General features: G+C 48.3%; 1 long non-coding RNA gene across 1 annotated transcript in view; it reads left to right on the top strand.

Moving 5' to 3' along the window:
* Positions 1–11,481, top strand: part of LOC121023496 (uncharacterized) — a 40,366-nt gene extending 28,885 nt beyond the window's left edge. The window contains exon 2 of the long non-coding RNA XR_005787431.1: positions 11,158–11,481. This is a non-coding gene — a long non-coding RNA (uncharacterized LOC121023496). The remainder of the gene's footprint in view (positions 1–11,157) is intronic.
* Positions 11,482–19,047: the final 7,566 nt, after the last annotated feature.

Here is a 19,047-nt window from a genome sequence, read left to right as displayed (position 1 = left end):
GGCCCCATGCACTGACAGCAGGGAGCCTGCTTGGGATTCTCTCTCTCGCTGTCTTTTCCAAAATAAACAAATAAACTTAAAAAAATATACATCCTATAAAAAATCTTTACCGTCTTTAACAAGTGTCATGAAGGGTGGAGGTGTTAGCTGTGCTGGTAATCATGTTGAAGTATATAAATGTATCAAATCCACACATTGTACACCTTACACAATGTTATACGTCAATTATATCTCAATAAAACTGGAAAAAAGCGCCCTGAATAATTTTTCCTTTAACGCTGCCTAGCATTCTCTACCATCTTTAACAGGCTCACACATCACTTGCTAGAACACGGTATAATTTCCTGAATGATTCCATTTATCTTTTTTGGCTGTCTTCTCCTGTTAGTCCTAAATCCTGTTAGAACAAGGATTTTCGACTTGAGGCAGTGTTCTGCCTGCGGGACATTTGACAATGTCTGGAGACATTTTTGGTTGTCCGAACTTGGGGGTGGGGGATGCTGCTGGCATCTAGTGGTGGAGACCAGGGGCGCTGCTGAACACCCTACAAAGCACAGAGCGGACCCCTACAACGAAGATCATCCAGCCCAGAATGTCAGTCCCTCCAGGTTGAGAAAAGCCACACTAGAATGTGAGTTCCATGAGGGCAGAAATTTCAGTGTGTTTTGTTCGCTGAGTTAGAACAGCGCAAGGAGAACGTTTTCCATTAGTGAATCACCTCCTTAGTGGTCTCCCTGCCTCTATGTAGCCTCCCTCCAGCCCAGTCTTCAACATCAGCCGGGATGCCCGGGTACAGAGCTGACCAACGGCATGGCAGAAATCCCCCGGTAGTTCAAGTCCAGGTGGCTTGGCAACAGGAACCTGGCCCCTTTTGTGACCCGGGGAATGGAGGGGTAGCCCGGGCTCACGTTTCCAGGAGAGATTTGTTCCTGCCCATTTCCGGTATTCTCCCCAAATGTGCCTTCTGGAGGCCCTAATCCTCCTTCAGTAGGGGAGTTTAGGGGAAGGAAAGGAGTAGAAATGACCCCACACTGCTCCCGAACCTGTCCTGGCTGATCTGGCCTTCGTTCCCTGGAAGGAAGTGATGTTTTTACTCAGGAGTAAAATCTTGGCAGGTCATTAGCCTACACATCTCTTGGGAAGGGAAATGCCTATCATAGTTGTAAGGCAGAAGCATGGATATCAGTGCACCTGTCCCCCTGACCACAGTCCCCGTATACCACAAGCCACAAAGTCCTGTCCGTTATGCCTCAAAACACCTTCTTCAGACAAGATCTCTCCACTTCCTTTGCGGGGCCCTCTGGCCATTCCACCCTCATCTTTCTCCTGGATTATGTCATCAGTCTCCTGATGGTATCCCTGCTTCCATTCCTGCCCACCCTCCGATTGATTCCCCACACAAGTAACATTTTACCACTCCCTTACTTCAAACCGACCAACACCCCCCACTCCAATTGCTATTAGAAAAAAAAAAAGAAGAAGAAGAAGAAGAAGCAGCAGCAGCAGCAGCAGCTCCATTATTAAAAACCATTAGGCTTTGAGGCAGAAGAGGTTCTTTAATTTCCACTTAGGAGGGTTTCGGGGAACAATAAACCCTCCATAGTACGAGGTGAAGTGAGGCAATTGGACTCACCTTAAAGCTGTGTTTGTACATTTTTCCAACTATGATACAGTATAACTCACTGTGAGTTATAAACAGATGATGGCTAAGAATATTGTGGGTGTGTATGTTTAGGTACCTACAGAGCTGGTTTCCCAACATGAGTGCCTCTGACACTGACGTCTGATTATTCTTTGGTGTGTGTGGCAGTGGGGAGGCCAGCAGCATCCCTGGCCTCCGCTTGTTAAGTGCCAGGAGCACTGCCCTTTAAATGCCAGGAGCACTGGCCACCCCCAGTTGTGTGGCCAAACTCTTCCCCAGACGTTGCCAGATGTCCGCCCAGGGGCGGCGGGGGTGGGGTGGGGAGCGCGAGGTGTTTGGTGAGAACAGGGGCATATGTTCCTGAAAAAGGAAAAAGTGGGAAGCACAAAGTGGACACAACGCGTAATGTCAACTCCACAAAGTCAGGGGCTCAATTTTTGTCTGTTTTGTAAGCCGTGGTATCCCTAGCACCTGAAACAGTGCTTTACACAAGTAGGCCCTCTGGTAAAAATTGCCGAATGAATAGTATCCTCACAATTTCATTACAAGTGGTTTTACGAATATATTTTCACTGGGAAGGTAATGTGTGAAAATATTCCAAAATGTTTCCAAGACTCATCTCTGGTCACTCTTGTGGGTAGTTTTAATTTTTTTCCATGTATGTATATATGTACATATGTGTGCATGCAATTTCCAAAGCAGTTGCAGTGGGCACATATTCCGTTTAGCATGGGAAGAATAGAACAATCTTCTGTAAAAGAGACAAGAGATAGGCCAGCCTGGACAACATATTCCTTTCAAAGCCAAAACAACTGTGGCGGATTAAGTCCAGGCTCTGTTCTTCCTGCCCCTAGCCCTGTCCGCCCCCACAGCTGTCATTTGATCCAAGGACACATCTGCAGGCTCAGCAAATGGGGTAACACGTGGCTGGCCCTCCCTTGAGGAGATCCCTGCCCAGCAACTGCTAACCATCCCTATGTAAATGTGGTCCCATTTTTAGGGAAGGGTCACGGGTCAGCCATGTGGCTATACGCAAGGCGGGAACTGGGGAGCCCGGATCTTGTACATTAAGCTGTGCCCAACTGTCCACACCCATGTCTTTCAAACCATTCCTCTTCTCCCCCGTCTCCGTGACCACACATTAACTCCAAGTCACTTTGGACTTGAGTGGCATCTGATGCGCTTTGCTTACAGTCAGCAGAGTCTTCACTGGAGAAAAATCTGTTAACATCGCCCTCCTTGCTGAAAAGCAGTCAGCAGCCCTTGGGATGAAGACCACCCCCCTCAGCATTTATTGGATGTTCCAGTAGAGCCAAGCTCTGCCCATAAATCCTGTTTCTTTTGCGGTCCCTCCACTACAGTGGTCTCACTTCTCTGAACCCCCGTGGAATGGGCATCCTGACAGGTCCTACTTTAAATGAGGTAACTTCTATGGAGTTCTTGGTGGATGCTGGATGCACAGTGCCAGCGTAGGAGGATTCTTCCTAAGACCTTTTTCTAGGCATGGTTCGGTATCTCCCAAGACCCTTGTGAGTGCCAGACATTTTGCTGGGGCAAGAGTAATGTGAGAAACAGGCTGGGTCTCTACCCACCCATTCTACTTCTGGCTATAGACCCAAAAGGATTAAAAGTAGTGTCTCAGACATTTGCACACCAATGTTCTCAGCAATATCACTCACAAAATCAAGAGTCAGAAGCAACCCAAGTGTCTGTTGATGAATGGATGGAGAAACAAAATGTAGTCTGTCCGTACAAATGGAATACTCTCCCGCCTTCCAAAGGAGGGAAATTCTAGCAGGTGCTACAACGTGAATGGACCCGGAGGACATCACGCTGAGAGAAATAAGCCAGTCACAAAAAAGACAAATACTGCATGAGCCCACTTTTAGGAGGTACCTGGAGGAGTCACATTCATAGAGACAGAAAGTAGGATGGCAGGCACCAGGGGCTGGGGCGGGGGGAAATGGGGAGTTGTTTTTTTTTGTTTTTGTTTTTTTTAATATTTTTCAACGTTTATTTATTTTTGGGTCAGAGAGAGACAGAGCATGAACGGGCGAGGGGCAGAGAGAGAGGGAGACACACAGAATCGGAAACAGGCTCCAGGCTCTGAGCCATCAGCCCAGAGCCCGACGCGGGGCTCGAACTCACGGACCGTGAGATCGTGACCTGGCTGAAGTCGGACGCTTAACCGACTGCGCCACCCAGGCGCCCCGGGGAGTTGTTTTTTAACGGGGCCACAGTTTCAGTTTCGCAGGATGAAGAGTTTGGGCATGGGTAGTGGGGACAGCTACCCAACAATGTGAAAGTACTTAACACTATTGAACTGTACACTTAAAAATTATTAAGACAGTAAAATTTTACACCACGTGCATTTCACCACAATTACAAAAAAAAAAAAAAAAAAGAAGGCAGACCGGGTTTCCACTCCCCACATTTGTCACACTGCCCTTCTTGGAGGCCACTCTTGAGGGCCAGACTGGGAGCTGTGGAGCTCTTAGCCTGAAACCCCTTCCTTCCCATCGCCTGTCCTTCCCGGTTCTGTCTCCACTTTTCAGGACCCTTCTTCTGGGAGACTTTCCCTGAACCCGCCCCGAATAAGAGAAGTCCCAGTGGCAGGCTGGTGCTGGCCTGCACGGGCTCAGAAGAGCTCCTGGGGCTCGTCTCTTTCCAGCCGCATCTTCAGTGACGCGACCTTGTTAGCCTGAAATCAGCCGCAGTGGGAGGATTTACACGGTGGGCACTGGCGAGTGCTGCAAGCCATGCTTTTGTTCCCCCGAGGAGCCTGCTTCACCTGCCCTGCTCCGTGCAAGGGGACATTGTCTGGTTAAAGGGTTTATCCTGGCCATGCCCACCATAGCTACAGTCTCTGGGAACTGACAACACAGTTAAGAACAATGGAAGCGATGGTTGTAGCCGTTACTACAGATTGCAATGTCCCTATGGCCTCTCGCCCTTATAAGACCCTTACGCCAGCCCAGAGGCTTTGGCTTAAGTGTTGTCTCTTCAGAGGGGTCTTTTCCCCCAAACTCCAGCTGGAATAATAGTCCCTTATGCCCTCCAAAAATGTGTGTCACCTCCTATGTGGCCCCAGCCCCACAATTAATACCCATTCTTGGATGTGGATAACTGAGGTCTTCTCCAGGTTATTTATAGAGTGATACACAAACCAGCTACAAGATCCCTCCTCACCCTTCTGAAGCCTCTCCTATGTAGAAATTCCCAAGGAACCAGCAGGTTACCCTGTTTTATTATCTCCATTTTTAAAATTGGGGTAAAACACACAGAACATAAAGTTTACCATCTTAAACATTTTTCAGTGTACAACCCAGTGGTGTATTCAACACTGTGGTGAGACACAAGTCTCTGGAACTTTTTCATCGTGCAAATCTGAAATTCTGTACCAATGAAACAACAACTCCCCATTGCCCTCTTCCCTCAGCTCCTGGTAAACAGTGTTCTTCTCTTAGTTCTATTAATGTGAATGCCCTAGGAACCTCACAGAAGTGGAATCCTACAATATTTGTCTTTTTGTGACAGGGTCTTTTTCAGTTAACATCATATCCTGGAGGTTCGTTTATGTTCTAGCAGGTGGCAGGATTTCCTTCTCTTTTAAGGGTGCATAATACTCCATTGTATGGATGGACCACATTTTGTTTCTTCACATCCGTGTGGCTTCAGCCTCTTGGCCCCTGTGAAGAACGTTGCTGAGAACATGGGTGTGCAAATATCTCTTTGAGACCCAGCTGTCAATTTTTTTGGGTGTATGCCCAGAAATGGGATTGCTGGATCATAGGGTCCTTCTCTTTTTCTTTCTCGGAGGGACCTCCCTACTGTTTCCCATTGCAGTCCCACCATTTTGGAATGCCACCAACAGTGTACACGTGTTCCAATTCCTCCACATCGTTGATCCAATTCCTCCACACTGGTTTCTTTTTTTTTTTTTCTGTTGTGTTCTTTTTCCTTTTTTTTTTTTTTTTTTTTGTAATCACCATCCTAATGGGTGTGAGAGGACATCTCATTGTGGGTTTGGTTTGCATTCTCTGATGATCAGTCATGTTGAGCACCTATTTAAGTACTTGTTGGCCATTCGTATAACCATCCTCAGAGAAGCGTCTGAAGTCTTTTGCTCCTTTATTGTTGAATTTAGAAGCTCTTTGCATATGCTTTGAATATTAACCCCTTGTTGGCTCTACCATTTGCAAATATTGCCTCCCATTCCATATGCCCTTTCATGTTGTTGATGGTTTACTTTGCTGAGCGCAAGTTTTCAAGTTTGTTGCCTGCTTTTGCCTTCGTCGCCTGTGTTTTTGGTGTCACATCCAAGAAACCATTGCCCGTTGCCATTAATTTTAAAAGTTGTCTTGACCTTGTCAGAGCCCCCATTCCCTGGTCCGCCCCCCCCCCAGGAGAAAAGGAACAAATCTTCATGAGCTCCGGTGACTCCCCAGAACTTAGCACAGTGCCTGGGACGTGGGTATGTAAGATACTTGTTGCATGAGCCCCATTGTTGGGTGTCTGATAGAATTGTATTTATAGTTTACACCAGACTGTCCCAGGCAGGGTCTCTGAATTCCTGTAGTCGGCACTAGGGAGGGAGAACAGGGACTTCCAGAGGGGAACCACCTGTCACTGACCTGTACTATGGCGTCTGAGGGGTAGACTATGGCTCCTGGGGCCCCAGAGGGCTCTGTACCAGGCCTGGGAATTGGGAGCCTTCTTGCTCTTTGATTTGTAGGGTGCATGGGGTGAGACCCTTCTGCCCCTCTCTACCTGCTCCCCTCCTCTGCTCTGCAGGATTCTGGGGCTAAAAAGGGGGATATAGGAAGTTCCGGGTTTTGCCTGAATCCTTCTCACTGCTGCTAGAGACAGGCTTTACTGGGTCACCTGTCCCGAACGTGGATGAGAGCAGAGGCAGGGTCTCTGTCTACCCCATTCCTGGATATGAAAACATTTACAAGTGGGTCTGTGCTTACCTGCTTCCTGACACACATTAATAGAGTCGAGGCCTCCTCCATTCCTGGTATGAAAACAGTAACTATCTTTCCCTTTATAGTTGGATTGCATCCCTGAGATCCCGCCTGTGTACAGATCCTGTACAGGATCAGGGACAGTGTACAGGACAGGGGGCTTGCCTGAGGTTGCAAGACCAATGGATTGGGGGAACAAGCTTTCTTCCGGCCACCGTAGCAAGGGCCTCCAGCCCCAGCTGGGGGGATTAAGGAAAGGAGGCTCCTGGCGTCCCTCAGTCTGGTGTGGCAGCCTGGGAGTGTCCCAGGAGAGAATGAGTGGGCCAGAGGACTGGAGGCTCCAGATCAATCCAAGACCTGAAGGTCATTAGAGCTGTGGCCTTCAAATGAAGTTACTTGTAACCCTGGAGGCACGCACGCCCCCCAAGGCAGGGAAGAAAAACAGAAGAAAGGCCGATTGTTTAAGAGAAGCAATTTCCCAGAGAGGCGCCAGTGATGAGAGGCACTCTCCAGATGAATAGCATACCTCTCCCCTGCCCCCCAGTCTCACCGAGGCCCATTGTCTTGGGCTAAGAAAACCCTTGGGACCCCAAACCAGGAGACGATTAGAAAGACTGCTTAGAGCAGGAGGGAGTAAAGGGGCCAGATCTGCTCTGACAAATCAAGGTTAAGGCACTAAGTGAAAGGAATATACTGGAAATAATGCTGTGCTTTCTGTCTTCCAGGACACTTACCCAGACTTGTAGGAGAAAGGCTTTCACTAGCTTTCACCGACAGATGATTGTATATTGTATCTCCATCTTCGATAGTCAATAAATACCCAGTTCACTCTTAATCATTTCTCTGCCAGCATATTCCTCCCAATCCTTATTTTACTGGGTAAACTGGTGCAGGGCCCGTGTTGTGGATGCTACAATAAGTGATGGATGATCTACAACACAGTTATTATATATTATTAGTATTTATTGTTTTACACTTATATGTGAGATTGTATTCATACACAGTTATGTATGAGATTGCCGTATATAATATCATGATACATATTTCATTGTATGTTATAAGATTAGTATAGTATAATCATAATAATCTACAACAAGTGAGGGACAGGGGCACCTGGCTGGCTGCCAGGTGGGAAGAGCATGGGCACTTGATCTCAGGGTCATAAATTTGAGCCCCAAGTTGGGCATAGAGATTACTAAAAAAAATAAATACATTTTAAAAAATAAGGCAGGAGACATACTCCTTTTGTAAGCTGCCACCTTCCAGCTTACTCAACTCAAGCTTTCTTCTTGAGTTACTTTGAATATGGTCTCCTTGTAAGCAATAAGTAATATTCATCCAAGATAAGCAGGTGAGCTGAGCTGTGTTATAGTGGGTGCTCACAGTAAGCTTTTGGTTGGATACTTTCAGAGATTGGTTCTTTGTTTTTTTTGTTGTTGTTGTTTGTGTTTCATTTTTCATGTAGGGAAACTGAATCAGGAAAGGGAGAGGTAGTTTGTCCAAGAGCTAGTACACAGCAGAGCCAGGATTTGAACCGCGTGGTTTGGGAGGAACAAGTTGCACTAATAGAAGCCCACTGTTCAGGACGTGGCTATTTGGTGCTCACGTGGTGCCACGACCTTCTTCTCACGTAGTGTGCGAGTCACAGGGGGCCTACCATCTTCTTCCAACGCCGCCTTCACACCTGCATCTGGGCCCTGGTGTCTCCCCTCACTTGTTCTTCTGCGGGGACTGCTGCGCTCCTCCCTGAGGCCACCCTCCCCGCCTTGGATCCCATTCCCCTCTCTGGTCAAGGGCATCCCTCCTCACAGGCATCCTCCCCCCACATCCACATGGCTTTCTCTCCTCACTTCCTTCCCATCAGGCCTCTGCTTCTCACCTACACTGTCCCACGGAAAGGCCACTGCACTGACAGCTCTCAGAAATACTTGACAACTTATCCTCTCCTTAACCAAGTCAAGATGCACCACTGACCCAGCTTCACTGGACCTCCGTGGCGATGCTCTCCTCCAACCTTCTTCCTACCTCCGTGACTGTGCTATAGTGGCCCAGCCTCCACGGTAGCCCCCAGTAATCCTCCCCTTCTGGTATTCATTCCCTTGTGCCCTTATTTGGGTGATATGCCCATCCCTGAACTAATCACTGAGGCCAAAAGGACCTACCGCACTGTGGGCCAGACCTGGGTCCTTGACCGCTCCTGGAGTCAGCAGGGTGGGGATCAGCCCCACCTGAACCATATGACAAGAGAGTAAGAGAAGAGCTAGTCTCAGAAGAGGTGGAGTGAGTGCTTGGCCGGCAAAGACAGCATATGGGGTGGGATGCATAGTAGCTATGATGAGAAAAGTGAGGCATGCATGTGTGTTCAGATAGTGAAACACACCCGCCGGCCTCATTCAGATCCACTTTCGTGTTTTCCGTCTACACTCACACATTTCTAGTGGAGTAGCAAATATTTATGCTTACTTCTTTCTGTGCAACGTTCAGCAAGTGGGTCTATTCATAGTTCATGCTTATTTGGGGCTGCCGAAACGCAAAACACAGTTTGTGTACTTTGTATAGATTTTCTTACTTTATCCTCTACAATCCTATGAGGTCATACTTTTTTTTTTAATCATCACTGCTGCTTCCCACATGAAAATATGGAGGTACAGAGAGGTTAAATGACTTGTTTACAGACACATTGAAAATAATTAATGGAGTTGAGGCCGTATAGCGTTCCTTAACCACCATATATTGTGTTGCATCTCTGGAATTCAATTTGTTTCTGTTTTTTTTTTTTTTTTTTTTTCTTTTCTATTTATTTATTTTGAGAGAGATAGAGAGAGAGAACATATGGGAGGTGCAGAGAGAGAGGGAGAGAGAGAATCCCAAGCAGGCTTTACACTGTCAGCTTGGAGCCTTACACAGGACTGGGTCTCAGAAACAGCTCAAACTAGTTTAGGCAAAGGGGGAATTTCTTGGCTTCTGTAACCAAATCCCAGAGCGGGGAAGGAGTGTAGCTGTCCTCAGGGTGGTGGAATGTAGCCAGCAGCTGTCTCTTCTACCACTTGAATCTGCACGTTGGCATCAGACTGTCACGCACATCTTCCCCATGAGGTCAGAACGGTGCTATTCCTAGGTTACCCGTCTGCAAGGATGAGTCTTACTCGCCTTGTCCTTAGACGGCTCTGAACTGGCCTGAGGTGTGCCACACACCCACCTGGTGCCCAGGGCACAGAGAATAATGTTATAGTAGGTCACCTTTGGTGGGAATATGGGTAGAAGAGAAACAGTCCCCAAAATAAGGGGTAGGGTTAATATCCCCAAAGAAACAAGGAGGAACCAGATCTCATTTGTGGGGTCTCGGGATCTCCTTCCTGGAAGCAATAACCTTTGAGGCCTCAAAGCTGAGCAGGAAATGATTGAAAAGAGGAGCAGGGGAGGGGCGAGCACAGGGTTGAGTGGACATATGCAGAAGTCTGGGGATGAGAGGGTTGAGGAAACCCAAAGTGGTTTTTTGCAGCTAGTGTGTAGAGGTGTTAGTTGTTGGGGAAGGCAGGGTGTACGTAGGTGCAGAGGAAACCGCAGGGAGTCTTGTGGAGCTTGAACTTGATCTCAAAGGTAGTGGTACACTTTGGATGGACGTAAGGTGGTGCTTATCCGATACTCACACTCTTTAACCAACAAAACCCCCTTTTGGATAACCCCCCTTCCACCCCCCTCAATGTATGGGACTCCTGGGATCTGTACCTGGTTAATAGAAACCACTGTAATTTGCTCCGGGATGGACATGTGACTCCATCTGGGCCAATGAGGGGCAGCACTCAAAGCTTTGTGGGAAAAGCCTAGGGATGGAGAGGGATGGATCCCTGATCAAGATTTTTAAGAATCTGGGTCAATTTACTCCTGAAGCCAACCACCCCTGGGCTTTTCAGTTACTCAATTCGGTACACAACTTTTATTTCTGTTTGTTTGGTTTTGCTTTAGCAGTTAGTAGTTCTGTCTCTTGTCACTGAAGACGCGTCACTAAGCGCAAGGGGGAGTTAGGTTGGTGTTTTGGAAGGATGCCCCTTTTGAGATTGGATGTTGGAATGGAGAGAGCCAACGTGGAGGCAAGAAAGCAGAGGAGACATAACGGTGGAGTGGACTAGAGACTTGGGACACGTGTCTGTGTGAAGGGTGGTAAATGGAGACAGAAGCATGGAGGATACGAGAGGTGGAAGGCACATTTATAAGATAGATGTCACAAGACATGGCAGCTCTTTGAATGTGGGGGATGGAGAAGGGGGGAGAGTCAGGGATGACTTTAATGTTTTTAAACTGAGTGGGGACAAGGGCTTAAGATGGGGGTTTTATCTGTCACACACATTTCCTATCTAAGTGGCAGAAAAATAAACTCAAGTTGGTTTAAACAAAGTGAGTGGGAATGTCTTGTCTCCCTATCTGTAAAGTTCAGAGTGCTTCAGGTACGGCTGGATCTAGCATTTCAAGTGATGTCATTAAGATGAGATCTTCATTTCTCAGTCTCTGGGACCTGCTTTCCTCTGATCGGGCTTCATTCTGCCATAGGCTCTCCCCTCAAGATGGTAAGGATGCTACCAACAGGTCCAGGCGTGGGTGCCGCTTGCCATTGCAGCAGTGGAGACGGAGTGCCTCTCTCCCAGTAATTCTACTGAAGTTCCAGGCCCATCCGTGAGTCAATCCCTGAGATGCTGGTTGCACAGACCTGAGACATGTGTCCATTCCTAGATCAGAAGTGATGTCATTCCCACTCACCGCAAAGGGCTGAGAGTAGGGGAGGCCTGACCCCTCAAATGAAATAGGAAGCATGATGACCAAAATAAAGGGGAGTGCTTGTTGGGCGAGCAAACCAACAGGCACCCGATTCGATGAGTACAAGATAATTCAGTGAGTAACCCAGTGTCGGGGTGGGGTGGAATTGGGGATCTAACAGAATGCATGGGGGGCAGTGGGGTAGCATCTTCAGGGGGCTCATTGAAGGTCTGGGATTGAGCATCTGGGGTTGAGGGTCTGGGGTTGAGCGTCTGGGGTTGAGGGCAGGTTTGGAAGCTTGGATTTAGCTGCATTTGAGATGGAGCAATTGGGAATGCCTCTTTGAGGAGATGGTATTTCATGTGAGCCCCTGCGGTATGGGAAGCAGCCCGCCCTGATCTGATCGGAGGGTGGCTTGGAGGCGGGAATTACCTTGGTGTGATCAAAGACCCAGATGAAGACCAACAAGGCCAGAGCCTGGGGAGCGGCGGGAGCTGGGAGGCAGAACCTCGCGGGCCTTGTAAATGCCTTCTTGAACACTCTGCTGGAAACCATAGCAAAGATGTAGACAGAGTGAATAGAGTGTGGTGTCACTGACCTTTGAGGGTCTGCGGGAGGAGGGCAGACCATTCGTAAGGACGCTAAAAAGAAAAGAAGGAGGGAACAGAGGCAGGGCATTTCCGTGTCACCTTCCTACTCTGGTAGGATGTTCAACACAGCCCAGCCAAGACCGGTCACCCTCAGTTTACTGACTAGAGACCTGTGCCCAGAGCTGTTAGTGGCCTGCATCCCAGAGCCACAAAGCTCTGGGGCTCAGTGAGTGTCTGAGCCAGGACGTGACTGAATAGGAAGACCCTCTTCCAGATGCTGAGTCCCGGGAGTGCCAGGTGGGTTATGGACCTCATGGGTTCTGGAAGCCTGTCTTCAACTTGGGTCTTGCTAAGTCCGTTCTGCAAAGAACAAAACCAAAGAGCCTGGAAATCTGACCACCTGGCTGAGCTGACCTGGGCCCAGAAGGCCCCTCAGCTCGAGCTCTGAAAAGAAGGGGTTAAACCTTCCGGCCCATTTGTCCTTGGAACCTCAGCTTGCATCCCACCCTGGAATTTTCCTCTGAGCTACAAAGCCAGGCCAGCTGCCAAGCCATATATACATTGCAGGGTAGCCAGGCAACGCGGCGCTCTTTCTGGGAAGGCTCACAATGTGGCCACTGTTTTGTAGACGCCAGGTTCCAGATGGAAGAAAGACTTTAATCCCCAGCTTCAAGGCTGTTTGGCACACTTCACTCCTGAGATCCCGCGCGGGCCAGTTTTCACTCTGACTCTCCAGCGTGGCCATTTTGTCACATTCTGTTTCTGATGTTTTAGATTTTAATCCTTTGCAAGTTGGGTTTGCGTAGAGAGGGGAGATGGAGACAAGACCGGAGGGAAGTTTAGACACAGAGAGAGGCAGGACCTCCATGTCACGGTGAAGGCATGAGAGCAAAGTGGCAGAAGAAAGAGAAAAGGCCAGGAAAGTTAGCAGGAGAGCCTCAGCTTCTTGATCAGTTAGGGAACACACATCAAAAAAACACAATGCCAGACTTCTAGACAAATCCAGAAATTAAAATATCGTTAAAGGCCGGGCTCTCATACACGGTGCGTGAGTGTTTTAAAGGCATGACCTCCTGAAGGGGGATCTGGTTGGACTTACCAACATTTTGAATCTGGGGTGCCCTGCTGGCTCCATTGGAAAAGCGTGCGACGCTTGATCTCGGGGTTGAGTTCGAGCCCCATGTTGGATGTGGAGGTTACTTAAAAATAAAATCTTTAAAAAAAAATTTTTTTTTGAATATGCATAACCCCTGACACAGAAAACTTATTTCCAGTAATTAGTCCTACAGGACTCACAGGAGCGCACAAGGTAGTTGGCAACTGCTACTCTTGTGTGTCTGTCCATATAGGAACGACCGAACAAATTGTGTTACCTCCCCGCTGTGAAGTCGTGAGCGGCTGTCTGACAGTTTAATGCAGAGCTGTATGCATTTGGGCACAGAAGGTGGTCTGGGACACACTGTTGAATCAAAAAGAGAAAAATAGGGGCACCCGGGTGGCTCAGTCAGTTGAGCGTCTGACTTCGGCTCGGGTCATGATCTCACGGTTTGTGAGTTGGAGCCTCACGTTGGGCTCTGTGCTGACAGCTCAGAGCCTAGAGCCTGCTTCGGATTCTGTGTCTCCCTCTCTCTGTCCCTCCCCTGCTTGTGCATATTGGTAAACAATATGTAGAGTCCGAATTTGATCCTGTTTTTAAAATGTGTGTATGTGTATATTTATCTGTATTTACTCATTTTGGTACACACAAAGAAAATTTCTGAAAGGAAAAAAAATATTAGTGGTTGGCATTGTGGGATAAAAAGTTGTACAGGATAGACTGTCAGTTCAAAAAACAAGAAAAGTAAAGTGGCCGTACAACGTATAGAATATGATTTCTTTCCTATAAAATAGAAACTACGTGTGTATGTGTACACATGTACACACACATGCATGCATATATCCTCTTTTGTACAAAAAAATTCAAGAAGGAAAAAAGCAAGAAAATTGTGATTGGCTCTGTGGAATGCCAGGGAAGGTGTGGAATATTTCCATAGTTTTCTCTCCACATTTCTGTGGGGTTTGATGTTTCTCAAAGATTTTGTGTTATTTTTTTAATTTAAAAAAATCTTTAGGGGTACCTGGGTCGCTTAGTCAGCTGAATGTCCAACTCTTGATTTCAGCTCAGGTTGTGATCTCCCAGTTTGTGAATTCGAGCCCCACGTTGGGCTCTGTGCTGACAGCACAGAGCCTGCCTGGGATTCTCTCTCCCTCTCTCCCAGATTCATACTCTCTGTCTCTCGTAGCATATAAGTAAACATTTTTTTAAAGTTAAAGAAAATCTTTAAAAATACTTTTAATAAACTATCACAATCATACCACCATAATGAGTATTTTTAAGCATTTTCTGTATGAATCTTTCTCACACACCTATGTCACACACAGATACATATATACATGGATATTATATATTTATTTACATAAGACTATACATGGGTGTAACGTTTGATAGATGAGAGATGGATGGTATATACAGGGATATTATATATTTATTTACTTAAGATATATACACAAGTGTAATGTTTGAGAGATGAATGAGTGGACAGATATGGGTGCTAATATTTTTGAAGGCTCATTATGTACCAGCGCCATCTTGAATACCCAACAGGATAATGGGTTGGCAGTAACTGGAGGTTCAGGAAGGCTTTGGGGGGCTGCTGGCTGTCAGTTATGCAAAAGCCATGGGCAGGTGGAGCCCTGGCAATCAACAGGATCGGCTGGGAGCCGTGGCAATAGGAAGACATAGATGGATCTGAGAGAAATTCAGAAACTCAGTTCTGGAAAGGATGAGATGAAAAGGGGCAGGAGAGGAGGCACTTCTGACCGGAAGCAAGGGGGCTTGGCTGCTTGCTGGGTGAGGGAGGAAGGGACCAGGGATGATCCTGCAGTTGAAGGGAGGGTGATAGAGGCGCTGAGGGGCAGCTCTGGGTCGGGGTGAAGGGGGGCATGGCTGCTGTTGGCTTGGAGCTTGCTGGATGCGAGGACCACCAGGCTCAGAACTGAGAGAGACACAGTATAGCCGTTCCTCAAAAAGTCAAATGTAGAATTACCAAATTCAGCAAAATGTGGAAGCGGCCTGAGCATCTGTGGACGGGCCAAGGATAAGCAGCGTGTGGGATGTGCGTACAGTGGACGTTATCCAGCCCTGAAAAGGTTCGGCCCACGTGTTACAACGCAGACGGACCTTGCGGACGTGACTCTCAGTACGGTAGGCCAGCCACACGAGACTTAACGCTGTATGTTTGCATTTATCGGAGAGGTTCAGAGTACCCAAATACATAGAGACAGAAAGAGGGGTGGCGGGCTCCAGGGCCTGGGGAGGGAGGAATGGGCCGCCATCGTTTAATGGGCACAGGGCCTCAGTTTTGTAAGACGTCCTGGAGGCAGAGGGTGTTGATGGTTGCACAACAGCATGAATGTGTTTAGTACCCCTGAGCTGCACACTTAAAAACAGTTGAGATGGTAAGTTTTGTGCTATCTGTATTTTGCCACCGTTAAAATGAAATAAAAAAGGCGTTGAGGAAAGAGGTCTGGCCGTGGGGGAGCTTTGGGGCAGCCGTGAACATTGGCATATGAGTCTTTGTATGGACACAGGTTTCCTCCCCTCTCTGGCCAATCCCTGAGTTTCACTTGGGCAGAATGGCTGCCTGCTGTGGTGTGTGTATGTTTTGTCCTTCTTTCATGGCTCATGGGACCCTGGTGTCCTGGGGTGGCAATGTAGCAAATCGTTGCATAGTGTTAACGTGTCCCCAGTAGCACGTGCGTTTCGACTGGGCGTCCCATATCTTTGTTTGCCGAGTCTGGTGGTCCTGTCCTTCTCTTATTTCTTTGAGGTCTCTGCCTGCATGCCATCTCCCTAGAAAGCTCCCCGCTAGCCTGCCCCTAGTGCATGCTCTAGCACCTTCCCTGGCTCCATTTGCTTCACACTGCCCCTCGTGGCCTCATTCTGTGCCTCTGTCCCTTTGCTCGTTCTCTGTTTCCCCCACTACGCCATCACAAGCATGAAGTCAGGGATTTTTGACTGCTCGTTCACTGTTTTATCTTCACTGCTTAGAACCATGCCTGGCACGTAGGAGACATTCGCATGGTATGTTGAATAAACCTAAAAAGCCCAGCTTCCTGTTGCTACATCAAAGCCCACAGCCCTGCTGATAGTTTTAAACTAAGAACAAGTCAAGACTGCCAAGATCATGTGCACACACGTGTACCCAGGCAGCTGCGTCCAAGGACATGATTAACTGCTAAGCCCCTCTGGATCGAGGCATCGCCTGGTCAGCACATTCTCTTCCCGGTAAAGCGGCTGGAAGCCCGATGATGTTGAAGAATCCTCACCACACCCCGCGTGAAGCTAGTCCCCCAGTCGTTCCAGTTTACAGATGGAGGATTTGAAGCACAGAGCTGTTAAGGACAGGTCAAGGTTGGGCGTGAGGCTGGCTTTGTTTTGTGGAGCGAATGGTAACCAGGACCCAAAATAGGGATTAAGAGAAGTCCGTCTGTGGTGGAGGGCTGGAGGCGGCAGCCTGAGAGAAAGGGATCTGAGGCCCATCAGTCCGTGGTATTTGGGGCTGGGGTTGAGGAGAGACATCTGCACATGCTGGTGGTGGCTGGGTTGTGGCCCGAGTCGAGTTACCTTGGAAGGAAGGTAGGGGAGGAAGGCAGACCAGGACCCTCTACATCCTTTTGCTGGAAGCAGTATCGGTTCAGGATGATCTCACCTGTGCCTGTGAGATAAGCCTACCACACTAACCTAAGAGAGTGAGGGCTTTATTCTTCTTCCGTAACTGAAGATGGACTGTTAGGGCCCAATGGCTTCATCCGAGACCCAGGCCCGTTTTCCTTTTCTTCCTCACCTTTCATAGCATAAGGTCGTCTTCCTTATGGTCACGGATGGCTGCTGCACTTCCAGGTATCATGTCTACGTTCCAGGCAGGAAGCAGCGGGGAAAGGCCAGATGCCTCCTCCTCCTCCAGAAATTTTGCTTTTTATTTGGGAACGGATCTCAAGATGGTTTTCTCTTGTCTCATTGGCCAGAAGTGGCTCACTTGCCCCATTCATGCAGCTGTAGAAGATTTCTGGGGAGGTGGATATTTTTAACTGAGCCACATTGCTGTGCTAAACAAAATCCGAATTTGTTATTATTTAGAGAGAGAGAAAGGGAGGGAGGTGTGGATATTGAATAGGCAAGCAGAGTCCCTGGCACAGTCAGAAAAGAAAGAGTAGGGTATGACCATGGTCACGGAACCCACCAAGGCCCTAGAAGGACAGTGGAAGACTTTTCACCTTTAGGGGTCAAGGCCTGGGGGAGCGTGGGGAAGGGGGTTTAAATACCCCTCTTTACCAAATGCCTCGCCTGTTCCTAAGTGGTCTTGAACCCTCACCACTATCCATTGGTGGAAATGACATCATCCCTTTTCTACAGACGGCAGAAGGAAGTCTTACGGGCCCTGAGTCTTGTCGCTGTTGCAGTTTCTTGAAACCGTTCCTTTACTTGAGTACATACTAAACACACCCACCACAAAGATCAAAGAAGGAGACAAGAATACCCACTAGATAGTGCATTTTCCCTCCCATCTGCGTCTCCCTTACCTGGCCGCCCTCCCCAGAGACAGTCACCGTGATCCGCGGCAGCCTGTGGCCCATCTTCCTTCTGATTCCGTCTTTGCGAATTTGCCTACTTGCAAGGATTTCGCCCCCAAATTAACACTCACTGATTTTTCAGTCATTCGTGCCCACGGCAGAGTGGTGACAAGTGGAGGTCCCTCCAGGTGACCGTTCCCAACTGAGGCTGATGGAGGCGGCCACGCTCTGCTTTCTTGTTCCAGCTCTCGCGCCCTAAACATCGTCCTTTCCGTGGCCCCATCAGTGCCACCTACATGCCCCGGAGCCACGTTTGAGAGCTGCAACACTGCATGCGACCGCGTTTCCCCCTTTGTCTGAAGGCCGAGTGGGAACGTTGGGGTTTGATTTGGGGTTTATTTCGCCGCAGCTGATGTTGACCCTTTTCTCACGTGGATAAAAGTCTCTCCTGTGTCTTTTCTCTGGACAAATCGGTACTGAAATTTGTGGAATGATTAGTTGTTTGTTATCCACCCCGCCGTTTGAGTCAGACCCTGGGAGGGGAAGGACTGTGCCTGGTTGTACCCACTCTGGTGGCCTGGCATCCAGCGCGGCGCCTGGCGTAGAGCGGGACGACTGTCGGTGTTGGAAATGTGACCCACTCCGCTCGATCCCCACGTGGCTGCCTTCGATATGCTGACCACACGCCACGTACAAGGTGCCCCTAGGTGGTCTGAATCCTCCCATCTGTCACTGCTCGGGTAATCTCCCCCATCTCATCAGTGCCGAGACCATGGATGGCCCTGAGAGCCACGAGTAATAGCAGCCTCACTATCACGTGACCCCTGAGTGCAGGGGAATGGGTTTGAGCTAAGGACGGGCCGACTGGAAAGTTGGTGCAAATCAAGACAGAGCAGTTTGATTTTTAACACATGGCTCAGTTTCCAGAGGCACATCGGCTCATCAGCCTGCCGTGGGATTCTCCCTCCAGGCTGCAAGGCCAGGTTTGAGTCCAAGAAATATATACATCGCAGCGTAATTAAGCAAGGGAATCGCGTTCTTGGAGCCACAGTGCCATGTGGTCAGAATTTGGGAGACATCTACTTCCTGACGGTAAACAGATCGAAGTATACACCATCTGTTTTGTAGTTATTTCCCTGGACCTGCTTTTAGTCAGTTTCTCTAATTTTCAGGTTCTGACAACCTTGTTTTCTTTTCCTTTCCTTCTTAAAAAGTGACATAAACCAGTATTTGCTTTTATTTTTTCATGTGCCAGCTTCGATTATTTTGAGCTAATTTCTATGCCCTCATTTGTTCCATAAAAGTAAAAAGCAAACCTTTTTTTCTGTTTGTTAATCACCAGTCATGGTGAATAAGAACTTATAAAATAGGGGCGCCTGGGTGGCGCAGTCGGTTGAGCATCCGACTTCAGCCAGGTCACGATCTCGCGGTCCGTGAGTTCGAGCCCCGCGTCAGGCTCTGGGCTGATGGCTCAGAGCCTGGA

Source organism: Herpailurus yagouaroundi, unplaced genomic scaffold (assembly GCF_014898765.1).
Source record: "Herpailurus yagouaroundi ecotype Mexico unplaced genomic scaffold, PumYag 557, whole genome shotgun sequence".
NCBI lineage: Eukaryota > Metazoa > Chordata > Mammalia > Carnivora > Felidae > Herpailurus > Herpailurus yagouaroundi.
This window is presented reverse-complemented; position numbering and strand designations above follow the sequence as displayed.